This window comes from Bos indicus x Bos taurus, chromosome 6 (genome assembly GCF_003369695.1).
Source record: "Bos indicus x Bos taurus breed Angus x Brahman F1 hybrid chromosome 6, Bos_hybrid_MaternalHap_v2.0, whole genome shotgun sequence".
Classification (NCBI taxonomy): Eukaryota; Metazoa; Chordata; class Mammalia; order Artiodactyla; family Bovidae; genus Bos; species Bos indicus x Bos taurus.
In genome coordinates, this window is record NC_040081.1 from 59394037 (window position 1) to 59409024 (window position 14988).

The 14988-nt window shown below is 40.9% G+C and overlaps 1 protein-coding gene across 2 annotated transcripts in view; it reads left to right on the plus strand.

Annotated features, from left to right (window-relative positions):
- Nucleotides 1–14988, plus strand: part of RHOH (ras homolog family member H) — a 42138-nt gene that overhangs the window by 16244 nt on the left and 10906 nt on the right. The window contains exon 1 of one of the 2 annotated variants that reach the window (XM_027544318.1): nucleotides 1688–1814. The exons of the other annotated variant lie outside the window; for it this stretch is intronic. The gene's annotated coding sequence lies outside the window, so the exon portion shown is untranslated. Of the gene's footprint in view, nucleotides 1–1687; nucleotides 1815–14988 lie in introns of those variants that run through there. 2 annotated transcript variants of the gene reach the window in all.

Genomic DNA, 14988 nt, shown 5'->3' on the forward strand with positions numbered 1-14988 from the left:
TCGCATTTGGGGATCTCTGACTTCATGTCCTGGACATTGATCAGTTTATCTGTAAACTGAGGGAATTCTCTGGTGGTACAGTGGTTAGGACTAGGTGCTTCACTGCTGTGGCTCTGGCTTCAATCCCTGGTTGGGGAGTTAAGATCCTACGTGGCATGACCAAAGGAAAAAAATTTTTTAATCTGTAAATTGAGAATAATGATACTTCCCAGGGCTAATGGTATATCACATCACTGTGGGGCAAGTGCAGTGAATAAATACCAAGTGTTTCTTTAATACTGTAGTCAGTATTATATTATACTGAGACTCCAATACTTTGGCCACCTCATGCGAAGAGTTGACTCATTGGAAAAGACCCTGATGCTGGGGAGGATTGGGGGCAGGAGGAGAAGGGGACGACAGAGGATGAGATGGCTGGATGGCATCACTGACTCAATGGACATGAGTTTAAGTAAACTCTGGGAGTTGGTGATGGACAGGGAGGCCTGGCGTGCTGCGATTCATGGGGTCGCAAAGAGTCGGACACGACTGAGCGACTGAACTGATAATACTAAATACTTGCAGCGTTTAGTACAATGCCCAGCACGTAGTTAGAGTGCAGTACATATTGGAGGAATGAGCACATGAATGGTGTTATTGAGAATTGAGATCAATGACACTTCAGATTATCAGTCTGCAGACAGTACAGGAGACTGGTAGGCCACCAGTGCTATTCCAGTTTAGGAAGCGCCTGTATATAGAAGGGAATGACCCACAGAATGGGATTAATGACCAATAAAAGATATCGTCCAGTGTCTTAACTCTCTTTGTATACAGTTTTTGCTTTTTTGTGAAAATTTCTCCTCCTCCAACCAAAAGTGGCTTTGACGATAGAATAAGACTTGAACACATTCTTATAAATATGAAAACTGTAAAAAGGGCTTTACCTTCCAAGGATATTTGCGTTCCAACAAAGCACTGAACCTCTGGAGAAAGGGCTGTTTCAGTGGTGGAAGGATGCGCAGCAGGGAGGGGAATTCCCATCACCCAGATGTCCCCTGTGGAGGCGGTACCTTCTGGTAAGGCTGTCCTCTGAAGGGCACGGACTGGGCCTGCTATACGAGCTGATTGGGAAGCCCACGTGTCAGACTTTCTTTCGGGGGATCCTTATCATCAGGATGGCAGCTACTACTGATAGACTGGGAAGCTGCTTCCTTTGCCATCTCCTTGTGGCTCACTGAGCTGGGCCTCTGGATGATCCCAGATGGAGAATTGTGCTGGGGAGATCTTACAACATGCTTCTGAATTACTGTCCTCCTTAAAAAGGAGGAGCCCAGAACTGTCAGTTCTACGCACGAGAAGCAGTGATGACTCCTAGTTGAAAAGACACTGGAATACAGCCTGGAGAATATCATTAAAAGGAGAAGATGGGATAACAGATCTTGCATGTGGCACAGAAAGGAAGTCCTCTGTCTCTTTCTGTGCCCCATGATGCAAAAAGAAAAAAGAAATTACCTACTGATAGTTAACTCTGTGGTAGTCAAGTTTCCTGGGACTTTAGAAAAATAACAAGTGTGGGGAATTCCCTTGCAGACCAGTGATTAGGACTCGTGCTCTCACTGCCAAGGGCTGGGGTTCAGTCCCTGGTTGGGGAACTAAAATCCCACAAGCTGATTGGTGCAACAAAAAGTTAAAAAAAATTAGCAAGCATGAACTTCACTCTTCTAGTTCCTGATTGTACACATACACGCACATGTGCACTGGGCTAGTCCAGCTTCATAGGAAATGGAATACTGAAGAGTTCATGAGGAGGTTTGTGAATTTAATCTTACAAGGTAAGCACTTTGGGCATGATAAACCCCAAAGAAGTGTTCTGATGGATGTCTGCATGAGATACGTGAGTGTTGTAAGATACAGACATAATGTACAAGTGAAGAGGTGGTTAGAGGAAGATGGAATGAATTTAGGGGATTACCTTCTGTTGCATTTCAGTTCACTTTGGAATTATGAATTTGAGACATTGGCTAATGCTGATATCCTGGGGTTTCTTTTGGAAACTTACTATTGTCTCTTGTAAGTAATTTCAAGTAGGCTTGTATCATTAAGGCAAGACTTGGGTAGCCCAGTACAAGAAGATGACTAGACAGTCATCTCCTGAGAAGATGCATTCATACGAAGAGATATCGACCAGAAAAAAGAGAGTGGTGACCCATGGAAACGTACAAAACAAGCAAGTCTGAGAATTGTACTCTGGCAGTGACCTTCCATGCATTGCCAAAGAACAGAGAATCGCAGCTAACAGACTTCCTGTATTAGGATCCATTCACACGACTATGTTCTTCCCTGGTGGCTCAGACAGTAAAGCATCTGCCTGCAATCCAGAAGACCGGGGTTTGATCCCTGGATCGGGAAGATACCCTGGAGAAGGAAATGGCAACCCACTCCAGTAATCTTGCCTAGAAAATCCCACGGATGGAAGAGCCTGGTAGGCTACAGTCCATAGGGTCACAAAGAGTCAGACACTACTGAGAGACTTCACTTACACTTTCACAAGACCATAGAGATGAAGTGAGCCTTAGGCTAAAGCATGCCCTTGACCTTTCTGATACTCAGTAACAAAAGGAAATACATTCCCATAAATCCTAACAGTGGTAGTCATCTCTATTACACAAAAAGCCTCTTTCCCTAGAATCTGAGTTCCCCCCTGAGAGATTTTTCTTCGATGTTGAGCAGGGCAGTCTGCACAATCCACACTTCACTGGAATATTCCAAAGTGTGTGTTTGTTTGCTTGCTTTGTTTTTACGTGAGTGGTATCTGAAAGAGGAATGAGGAGTTCCAGACTGAGTAAGAAAGGAACTTACAGACTCAGTGAGACCTGCTTATCTGACAGATGAGGTGACTGTGGTGGGGGAGGGGAGGTCCTGGACTGGTTCCGGATCATTTCATTAGTCTGAGTCTGACCCAGGATCTGGGTCTCCTGTGTGATACTTTCTTGAAAGTGACTACAGTATCTGGTGATACTAGCAAATGCTATTTCTATCCAGGAAGATGCGTTTATGTTTGCAAGATGCATTTATATTTTCTTTTACAGAGTCATGAGTTACTTTTACAACTCCCAAGACCTGGGTTCAATCCCTGGGTCGGGAAGATCCCCTGGAGAAGGAAATGGCAACCCACTCCAGTATTCTTGCCTGGAGAATCCCATGGACGGAGGAGCCTGGGGGGCTACAGTCCATGAGGTTGCAAAGAGTCAGACACGACTGTGCAACTTCACTTTCACTTTCACTTGTTATAGAAGAAGTGTGTGTATATATATATATATATATATATATATATATATATATTTTCTTTTTTTTACTATGCCGTGTGGCATGTGGGATCTTAGTTCCCTGACCAAGGATCAGTCCCGCATCCCCTGCAATGGAAGTTCAGAGTTTTAACCACTAGACTATCTGGAAAGTCCTTGGAAGCAGTATATGTTTTAAAAGGAAATTTGTAAAACATAGATAAGCACACAAAAATCTGTGATTGCACCAATCAGCACATCACTAACATCTGGATTTAGCTTCTTATTCCTTTCTCTAATTTTACTGAAAAATCAGGATCATGTTGTATACACTGTTTTGAACTCACTTTTTTTTTTTCATGTAACAGTGTTGTCATATACTTTTCTCCATATTATTAAATATTTTTCTAAAATTATAAGGAATTCAATAATAAAAACATGTGTGTATTCCTTTGAAAAGTTATCCTTTGTGGCAAGTTGTCTTGTCTTTAAGAAGTTAAGACAAATGAGGGCGAAAATGAGTAGAAATGGCAAGTCCATTCTACAAGGAGTGTTTTCTGGAAGTCCTTGCTATTAGAAACAGATTTAGGATGAGGCCTCCTCTCATGCATGTTGAGAATACCTGTGTGGAGGTGGGAGAGTTGGCCTAAAGGATGAACACCAAACTCCAGGTAGGATCTCTGGATAATCTAGAGAGAGCCACGAGTTACCACGCCAAGAGAAGATGGTTACCCAGTCCCATTCCCTGCTAGGACCTGGTCATTTTACTGTCGTGGGGACCACTTTTACAGGCCTGGGAACTTCTGTGTGGAGATTTGGGAGGCAAATGAGTGACGTGGCCAATGGCTGCTTTTTGTGCCAAGAAAAGCCGTGAGGATGCCTTAGAGAACTGAGGGATTTTGTGGGGTCTAAGTGACATTCCCCTTTGGGCCTTTCTGACACCTTGCCTACCTAGTTGTTCTGCTGCCGTGGTCTGTAAATGGGCTGGGGATTTTCTCCAGTCTCTGAAAACTCTCTAGAGTGCAAAATGTTAACAGGTTCTTTCTGTCACAAGTTAGGCCAGTGGATGCTAAATTGGACTGGTACATGTTCCCAGGAAAAGAGGTGCAAATTCTCTTTCTATCTTGTGTACTGCTAAGATGGGCGCAACTGAACACTGTCTTGAAACCAGACGCCTGTCAGGGCCCCTCATGCTTTGTTTGGCAAACGTGCCAGAGCTGAAGGCTTTTTAGTGCCCGTGCCTCTGCATCACGGGTGGTTTCCCAAAGAATCTGCCTGCCAATGCAGGAGACTCAGGAGACACAAGGTCGATCACTGAGTCAGGAAGATCCCATGAAGACGGAAACAGCAACCCACTCCAGTATTCTTGCCTGGAAAATTCCTTGGACAGAGGAACCTGGTGGGCTATGTATAGTCCATGGTGTCACAAAAGAGTTGGATATAATTGATCATGCAAGCCTCTGTGTCAAGGTAGGAGGTAGAAAAGGAAAGACAGTCAAAGACAGGTGAAAAGAAAAGTCGGAAAAGGGTATCAGAGGCAGGAAGGTTGAACCATCTGCCCCTCCATGCTCTTCTCTACCAACATTTGCTCTCAAAGCAATAGCAGGGTTTAAAAGCATTGACTCCAACTTTGAGAGAAGTTCTACTGTAGGTAAAACAGCATTGCATGCTACCAAGAGATTGTTCATGAAAGGAAAAGCCCATCCATGTGGCAGACTTCAGTTTTGTCTTATTTTAAGAAACTGCCACAGCTGCCCTGGCCTTCAGCAACTACCACCCCAATCACTCAGCAGCCATCAACGCTGAGGGAAGACTCTCCATCAATAGAAAGTTTATGACTTGATGAGGGCTCAGATGATGGTTAGCATCTTTTAGCAATAAATTACTTTTTGATTAAGACATGTGCATTACTTTTAGACATAATGCTATTGCACACTTAATAGACTTACAGTATGAGTTTGAGTGAACTCCGGGAGTTGGTGATGGACAGGGAGGCCTGGCATGCTGCGATTCATGGGGTCGCAAAGAGTCGGACATACTGACTGGCTGAACTGAACTGAACTGAACTGAACTGAAGTGTAGCTTTACTATGCAATGGGAAACCAAAAAATTCATGTGACTCACTTTATTGCAATATTTGCTTATTGTGGTGGTCTGGAATCCAAATCCACAATATCTTTGAGATATTGCCTGAAAATCTGCTGATAAAGAAAAAATAAATTGAGAAAAGCACCAGGGAGTAAAGAATAGTATGCTATAGTTTGTATATTAAAAAAAGAGCAAATGTGTGTCATAATTACACATATTTGTTCATACATATATGTTTGTGAATACATGTCATGATGTAATAGTTTTGGGAAAATGCATAAAAAACTTCATATAATAGTTATCTCTGGGAAAATGGCCTGAGGCCCTGAAGGGCAGGCAGATGAGAGAGATGTATTTTTCATTTTTGTCCTCTTTGAATTTTACAATAGACATGTATTAAGTATTCAAAAGGTAAACATAAAAACACTCAAAGATTACATGTGAGCTCAAATAAGGGAGAAAAATAATGCCTATGAGGAGTTTCAGGAAGACTTCCTGGAGGAGGTGGCATCTGAGCTGGGCTCTGGGCCAGGCGAAATTTTACCAGGAAGAGTCAGAGCAGAGAAGAAGGTATTTCAGGAGACGAGAGCAGCACACTTAAGATTGAAAGTGAAAGTAAAAGTTGCTCAGTTGTGTCTGACTCTTTGCAACCCCTTGGACTTTACAGTCCATGGAATTTTCTAGGCCAGAATACTGGAGTAGGTAGCCTTTCCTTTCACCAGGGGATCTTCCCAACCTAGGATTTAAACCCAGGTCTCCCACATTTCAGGTGGATTCTTTGCCAGCTGAGCCACAAGGGAAGCCTACACTTAAGATTACTGAGTCAGGAAAGGCAGGGAGAGTTGGGGGATGTTACACAATCTGGAGGCAGCGATGGCTTGGTGAAGTGGGGCTGGGGAAGAAGAGAAAGGTAATGAGAGAGATGGTGGAAGGAGGTTATTTTATACTTGCCATGCAGAAATGAGCCATTTACAAATTGGCTTCAGTGTCCCTTTAAAAATGATCTCCCTCCTGTGCTTCAGTCTCAAAAGCTGACTTTCTGCCCTCCCGTTATACAAACCCTTCTCCTACGCACACCTGGACACTGGCCACTTCTCTCTGGATGCTATCCACCAATCCCATTTTCTCCCCCGCTCTGCAAGACCTATCTCAAATGTCACTCCTTTCTGCTTCTTCCACCCCCACCATCCTGGAAGTTTTAAGCACTCTGTCCTCAGCATTCTCTTGGCATTTTGCATTTACCTTTATTATGGCATTTGTCCATTTAAATTTTAATTTTTTTTCCTGGGAGGAAGCTGTGCATGAGATCATTTGTATGTAGAAGGTTGCTTCTTTTCTCTCTAATTTAGAATTTTTTTCTCTAAGATCTCAGCTATATGGGGCCTTATTATGATGAAGAACAGCCATACCAGCTACCTTTCCATGGCCATCTCATTACCTCTTCTTAAGAATTCACTTCTTCTATAGAGAGCAACCTCAACAAAGAAGTGAGGGTCAGAGTCATTAACAAAATAGGAAAAAACTTTTTTCAAAAACAAAAAACCTCTGCTGCTGCTACCGCTAAGTCGTTTTAGTCGTGTCCAACTCTGTGCGACCCCATAGATGGCAGCTCACCAGGCTCCCCCGTCCCTGGGATTCTCCAGGCAAGAACACTGGAGTGGGTTGCCATTTCCTTCTCCAGTGCATGAAAGTGAAAAGTGAAAATGAAATCCCTCAGTCGTGTCTGACTCTGTGCGACCCCATGGACTGCAGCCCACCAGCTTCCTCCGTCCATGGGATTTTCCAGGCAAGAGTACTGGAGTGGGGTGCCATTGCCTTCTCCCAAAAAACCTCTAGGCCTAAGCTAAACTATATTAACATTTTCTTCATTATCTTCTGTCCCCATTAAGCTCTTTAAAAGAATTCCTAATTTAAAGGCAATTAAAGTCAGATATCCTGTCATCTATTTTCAGACTTCTATGGATTTGGAACTTAATAGAACATTATGTATGCATAAGCAATAAATTAAACAGTTAAAAGAATAATTTTGCTCTGGAGTATCTTGATAGTTTCAGGTTCATTAGGAAGTTGTTTCTCTCAGTTTCTGTAAGACCTCCATCAGAAGTTGAGCATCCAAGGAGATAGCTAATCGCACTGTTGTGTATTATAGCTGCAACATAATCAGTATAGGAAGTATAAACATCGATATTCCAAAAGGGGATTTAAAAAAACCTAAGACACGCTGTACAAACCTGTATTCTTAGGTTATTCCTCTTTGTTCCTCTTCTCCTTTAGACAACTTAGGGAGTAACTGGGCTTCCCTTGTAGCTCAGTTGGTAAAGAATCTGCCTACAATGCAGGAGACCTGGGTTCGATTACTGGGTTGGGAAGGTCCCTTGGAGAAGGAAATGGAAACCCACTCCAGTATTCTTGCCTGGAGAATCCCAAGGACTGTAGCCTGCCAGGCTCCTCTGTCCGTGGGGTCGCAAGAGTCGAACACGACTTAGCGACTAAAGTACCAGCAGAGAGTAACTGCCGTGCCCTTAGTACAGTTTATCTGTAGAGGGACATGTATTGGATGACTGGAATTCATAATAAGCCTCGTTGTGTCCACTACTGCACAGATACTTTCACTCTGCATAGACCCACTGTACCCATGGTACCTTGTAAGAGGTTGTACCTCCTAACCGCCTTCACCTGTTTCACCCCTACTCCTATCCTAATGCCATTCTGGCCATTCTGGGCACTCAGGGGCTTCAGACCAGACTTGTAGATTTTTTTTCTATATAAATGAGATTCTTTAATGAATTGTTCAACTGCTTCTTTTAAAGTTACCAATATGTCATGGGTACCCTTCTTGTGCAATACATACAAGGAAAACCTAATTCTTTTTTAAAATCAAAATATAGTTGAAGTACAATATTATGTTAATTTCAAGTGTACTACATAGTGATTTGATATTTGCATACACTGTGAAGTGATCCCCACCATGAGTCAAGTCTGGTAACCATCTGTCCCCATATAAAGTTATTACCATATTGTTGACCATCGTTCTACTTAGTATCACATTCCTGTGATTTATTTTAGAATTAGAGGTTTTCACCTCTTAATCCCCTTCACCTGTTTCACCCCCACTCCTATCCTAATTCTTTTTAATGCTGTATTGGATTTCATCAAATGGATATGGCAGGATTAATTTAGCCACTGACTTATGCTGGAACTTTTAGTTATTCTCGTTTTTTTTTTTTTCTTTTGCTATTGTGAATAACGCTGCAATAAAATTCTTGCACATATATCTTCACTACTTGTATAGGTACAACAAAACAATGCATTTAAAGAGTTGGAATTGTTGGGTTAAAAGGTATATGCATTTAAAATTTTGATAGCTACTGGCAGGGACATACCAAGGACATAGGGGTGGAAGGGGTCCACCCCAGGTATAGGCAATAAGGGAGTGAATCATCTGTCAAGAATTTAAAGACAATAATAAAATCAATGTGGGTCTGCTTTTTGTTATCACCACGCACTGGCAGTGATAGAGTTAGTGCTTAGGGGAGTGTGTGGATTCCATTAGAGCTGACTTCAGGGATATATTGTGATTGCCTGGAGCACTGCATATTCCTGACTCCTAAACAGTAGATGAGAACTAAAGAATGATAACACAATGATTATAGAGACTATGAAACAGAACTTGATTAACTTTAATTCTGCTATTCTCTGTGACTATTTAGAGTTTTGTGTTTAGATTTAAAACAGTGAGTAGAACACAAATAGCAGAGTATAATATTTTTGATTGATAATTACAAGTTTTAGTTCATACACAAAATATTTTACTGCACTTGAATAATACTTTAAAAATTGAAATTTATCTTTGGTATAACTATTACTTGTTTATTTTAAAGCTAAAGAATGAATCAGGGAAAAAATGATTGTTCCTGACTCTTATACATTATTTTGAAACTAATTTTGCCATGTAGATGAAAGAGTTTAAAAAATGATCAGCTCCAAGTGCCAAAAACAATAAGTGTGCTGCTGGATTCTGTCAAATCGCCTTCTACAAAGATGGTGTTTTTCTGTACATCTTCCAATGGTGTGTGAGAGTGACTGCTTGAGGGAGAAATCTTTCATATGTTTTAGAAACCAGGCCTGTAGTAAGAAAGAAATCACCCACCAGCTGAAAAATGTCTTTCTGAGTCTACCACCTCACCTCCTGCTTTAATTTTAGGATTGTCTCTTAGTCTATTTGAACTGCTATAACAAAATGCCACAGACTATGCGGTTTGTAAACAAGAGAAATTTATTTTTCACAGGTTGAACAGTCCAAAATGATGTCTCCCGTGGATATGATGTCTAATGAGGGCTTGCTTCCTGATTTTTTAGACAGTGCCTTCTCAGTGTGTCCTCATATGGTGGAAGGGACAAATGAGCTCTCTGGGGCTCTTTAATAATGACAGTAATTACATTGATGAGGTTCCACTCTCATGGCCTAGTCACCTCCCAAAGTCCCCACCTCCTATAACTGTCATCATGGGGGTTAGGTGTCAACTTAATTCACTCTGAATTTTAGGGGCACACCAACATCAGATCATAGCAGATTGCTTAGTTTCATCAAGATGGCAAAGACAGACAGACTTGCCCCAAATGAGAGAGAGAGGAGGGGAGGGGAGACAGCTCTGTGAATGGACTTGGAGGCAAGGCCTCCTCGCGAGCTTGTTCTCTTGGGCAAGTTACCTTACTTCTCTGTGCGTTCCCCAGCTGTAGAATAACCACAGTGGTACTGAACACATAATATTATTGTAATGATGAAAGAGTTAATTTTCATAAAGTACTTCAAACAGTATCTGACCAATGCTAAATACCATGTGATTATTGTTATCCTTATTCACCTAATGGCTTCCCTGGTAGCTCAGTTGGTAAAGAATCCACCGGCAATGCAGGAGACCCTGGTTCGATTCCTGGATCCAGGTCTGCTGGAGAAGGGATAAGCTACCCACTCCAATGTTCTTGGGCTTCCTTAGTGGCTCAGCTGGTAAAGAATCCACTTGCAATTCGGGAGACCTGAGTTTGATCCCTGGGTTGGGAAGATCCCCTGGAGAAGGGAATGGCCACCCACTCCAGTTTTCTGGCCTGGAGAATTCCATGGACTGTATAATCCATGGGGTCACAAAGAGTCAGACACAACTGAGTAACTTTCACTTCACATTTATTTACCTAATAGGTGTGCGGCTAGGCATGGGAGATAGAATTTTTTAATTGCCTTAAAAAATCCTTCAAACTCTGCACTATTATCCACATCTTGCAGTTCTGGTTATGTGACCTGCTGGAGGTTATACTATTAGTCGGCAATGAAGATGAGAATCTAACCGAGGCCTGGACTCCACAACCCAGGCTCTGTGCAAATGATGTAACATTACCCATTTTATACTTTGAAACTGAAACTAAGTCACCTCATTCCCTGCCGTGCTCTGGGTTAAATTTCCAAGACAAAATACCTTCTTTTATAGTTTGAACAATCTGTAAATTAAGGGTTTACCCTAATTCTAGAAGGTGTTGGAAGCCTTAATTATTGCCCCGGAAGAGAGATGATCAGTCTCTCAAAGAAAGTTAATGAGTAAGAGAACATCTGTTTGAAAACAAGTTGAATGTTAAAACTGGCAGTTATCTTTTGAGTAAAAAGCCACCTATTTGAATTATAGATCTATCTATATGGGTTTACATTTTAAAATTAAGGAAATTAAGTATGGGATATAAAATGTAGATATACATATTTGAAAAAATACAGTGTAGATGGAAAGAGTGCTGACTCAGTGATTCAGTTTCTGGGCTTCAAGTCAGCCTCCAGTAACTAAACCACTTGTCTCAGGGCCTTGGTTTCCTCATGGGAAAATGAGTGGGTTGAACTAGATGACCTTTCAGGTATTTAATCGTGCGAAGTTTCTTTCCACAATCAGGGGACATACTATTTCACATGCTATTTAGTGGTTGCTCAATGATGGGGGAGGACCAGGAGTTTGGGAAGTTCTCAGAATTCATGGACACAAAAATATATAAGGAAAAATTTCTACATATGTATTTAAACAAGAAAGGATTAATATCCTTAATCTCAAAAAGATTTTTAAAAATCATCATTTAAGAAATGATGGCCACCTTACTAGAAAAGTAGGCAAAGTAAGTGACTTATGAAAGGAGAAATATGTGGTCAATAAAAGATGAATTTTAATTTTCACTAGTCATAAATGAAATGCAAATGAAAACAGATCTAACTGGCAACTATTACCCCCAATGATGGTTGTGTGATGAAATAAATATATTCATATATGGCTATGGGGTACAAATTGATCCAAGTTTTTCATCTTTCTTAGTCTAGTAATTGTGCTCATATCTATTTATACTAAAAGAAATAATTGTATATTTGTACAAATTTATTTTTTAAATGTTCACTCTGTTACTACAGTAAAAATTAGAAACAATTTAAATAATAGTCAATTGCTTAAATAAATAATGCTACATTTGTATAATGAAGTATGACAGTCATTAAAATTATGTTTGAAGAATCTTAATAACATAAGAAATATTAACAATGTAAATGTTAAATAAAAAGCAAAATGCCCAGCTGAATATAAAGTATGATATTAGACTTGAAAAAAAAAAAAGGCACACTGAAAAAACGAAACAGGAAAAGGTACACTAATTTCTTGCAGCTTTTGGTTTTAGGTGGTAGTTGCTTTTCTCCTTTAGGTCATTTAGATGGTTTAGTACTTTTCAAATGTTCCATAATGTGGATGAACTACTTTTATAATCAGGGGAAAAAAAGAATGCAGAGATGATCCAGAGAAAATGAGGGGAAAAGTAAGTCAGAGTGAGGAGGACATCTTCAGTCTGATTGAATCAGCAAATAAGGGAGGAAATGTTGTTACCACTAATGGTTTGAATATGTGTGTTGAATGATGGTGGTGGTGGTGATGGTGGTGGTGGTGGTAGTTCCGGTGTGGGGGATGGGGGAACCCAGGGATGTGATGGGTTTTCTTTGTTAGAGATGATGTTTTAGAGCTGGGAGGTATTTTGGGCTTGGTGGAGTCTACTTAGATATCAGGTAGATTTCCTATTTTCCAAGTAAGTAAAGATCAGAACTACTTTAAGTCTAAGGAGGAAACATAAAATCTAAAAGTAGAAACTCCTCACTGCCCCTTCACCTTTTCAGACAAAAAAGACCCCAGCGGGGAGGGTCTGCCTCACATTCAGAGTTACTTTGATTTGTCATCTGGTTTTATGTGGGTAGTCCATTTTCACTCTTGAGTTTCTTGCTTTTTAAAAGTAATTTTCATTATTACTGTTTGCACTTTTGCAGAGAGCTAATTCTGCAGAACTAGAGCAAGGAGGGCCAAGGGAAGTTAGTGAACATAGTTATACCAGTTAGGAAGTTCAGGTAACCTCAAAGGAACTTCAAGAGTATCCTTTGGCTGGAGTATTTTCTAGACGTGGCCTTTGCTTCCCAGAGACAGGTGGTGATGACGTACTGAGATGCAGGTAGAGCTTGTACTTGAAGTTGAAGGCTCTCTTTTTATGACTTGGCTGGGAATCCTCACCTGGGCATGGCTTTTCCTCCTCTGTCTCCCTTCCACCAGCAGGCAGGTTCTAAGCCTCCGCACTGTCTATGTTTATGTTGTCTGTTATTTGATGTATCAATTTTCCTTCAAATACTTGAATAAGTCATTGTGGCACAAAGTATACTTTTTATTTTTTAGTGATGCTTTTCTGTATTCTCTCTAAAGCTAAATATGAGAATGAAACCACAGCTTTGACAAAATGCTATAGAAAACAAAAGATCCTATGCTTTAAAACTTTTATCATGAAAAATTTTGAACATATATAAAGATAGTGAGAATAGACTAAAACCATATACCATCATTCAACTTTAACAGTTCTCAATATTGTCCCAGTCTTATTTCATGCATCATCCTTACTTTTTCCCCCTTTTCTGGGATAATCTAAAATAAATCCCAGACATCATATTCATTTCACCTGTCAGATAAGGACTTTAAAAATGTATACGATCACAATGTGATTATCACCTAACAAAATTAGCAAGAGTTCCTTAATGTCATCAAACACCCTGGCCATATTCAAACTTCTTTAAATATTTAGAAAATACAGGAAGGATGAAATTTCCCTGGTGGTCCAGTGGTTAGGACTTTGAGCTCTCAGAACTTGCTGAGGGCCCATGTTCAATTCCTGGTTGGGGACCTAAAATCCTAACATCCCACAAGCCACATGGTGCTACCAAAAATACACATACATGGGGTTCCCTGGTGATTCAGACAGTAAAGAATCTGCCTGCAGTGCAGGAGACCCGAGTTTGATCCCTAGATCGAGAAGTTCCCTGGAGAAGGGAATGGTACCCTACTCCAGTATTCTTGCCTGGAGAATTCCATGGATAGAGTAACCTGGTAGGCTATAGTCCCTGGGGTCGCAAAGAGTCAGACACGACTGAGCAACTAACACAGGCACACACACACACATATAACATGACTGAGCAACTAACACACATATATTTTATACATATATAAGGGCTTCCCAGTTCACGTTTAGTGGTAAAGAACCTGCCTGCCAAAGTGAAAGATGTAAGAGACTTGGGTTCGATCCTTGGGTCAGGAAGATCCCCTGGAGGAGGGCATGGCAACCCACTCCAGTATTCTTGCCTGGAGAATCCCATGGACTTCCATGGGTTACCTTCCATGGAGTCACAAAGAGACAGACATGACTGAGTGACTGAGCACACACGCACACATATAATTTTAAAAATTCTCTCATAAGGAGAAAAAGGAGAGATGGGTGGCTTAGGGCATTTTTGAGAATAGGCATAATACACACAGCTTAGCTTGTCTTCTTTCCAGGATAGGCCTTGGAAAAAAGAACCAGAAGCCAGAGATACTGCTTCTCAGAATTTTAAACAAATTCGGCTGTTCAGATATAGAGAATTTTTGTCTTCAGACATTAATGGGAGTCATAAACATTCTCTTGCCTCACGGGACCTCAGATCATTCTTTTCTGCCCTTTCAAGCCTAAAACCTAAAAAACAAAGGAACACATACAAAGCACTTCAAAACTGTACACATAACTCATGTTTAATTTTAATTTTATTTTAAAATGCACAGAAGCAAGGAGAATAAAATGAGAATCAGCTATAATTCCAGGAATATAGACATTTCATCTTAACATGTTGGTATATACTGCTTTTCATAACAGTTTTTCATAACTGTGCATATTCTGGAATCATACTGTTCATATTTTGAAAGCTGCTTCTATGGGGGTGGGGGCTTCCCAGGTGGTGCTAGTGGTAAAGAACCACCTGTCAATACAGGAGACACAGGAGACAAAGTTTCGATCTCTGAATCGGGAAGATCCCCTGGAGAAAGGAATGGCTACCCACTCCAGTATTCTTGCCTAGAGAATTCCATGGACAGAGCAGCCTGGTGGGCTACAGTCTATGGGGTCACATAGAGTCAGACTGAGTGACTAACACTAACTTTATGTCATTCAGCTTAGGGACCCTTTCCCTGTGTCAGTTAATGCGCTTATACTCTGCTATTTTAACTACTGAAGCCTGGGCTCTTAGAGCCTGTGCTCTGCAACCAGAGAAGCCACCACAATGAGA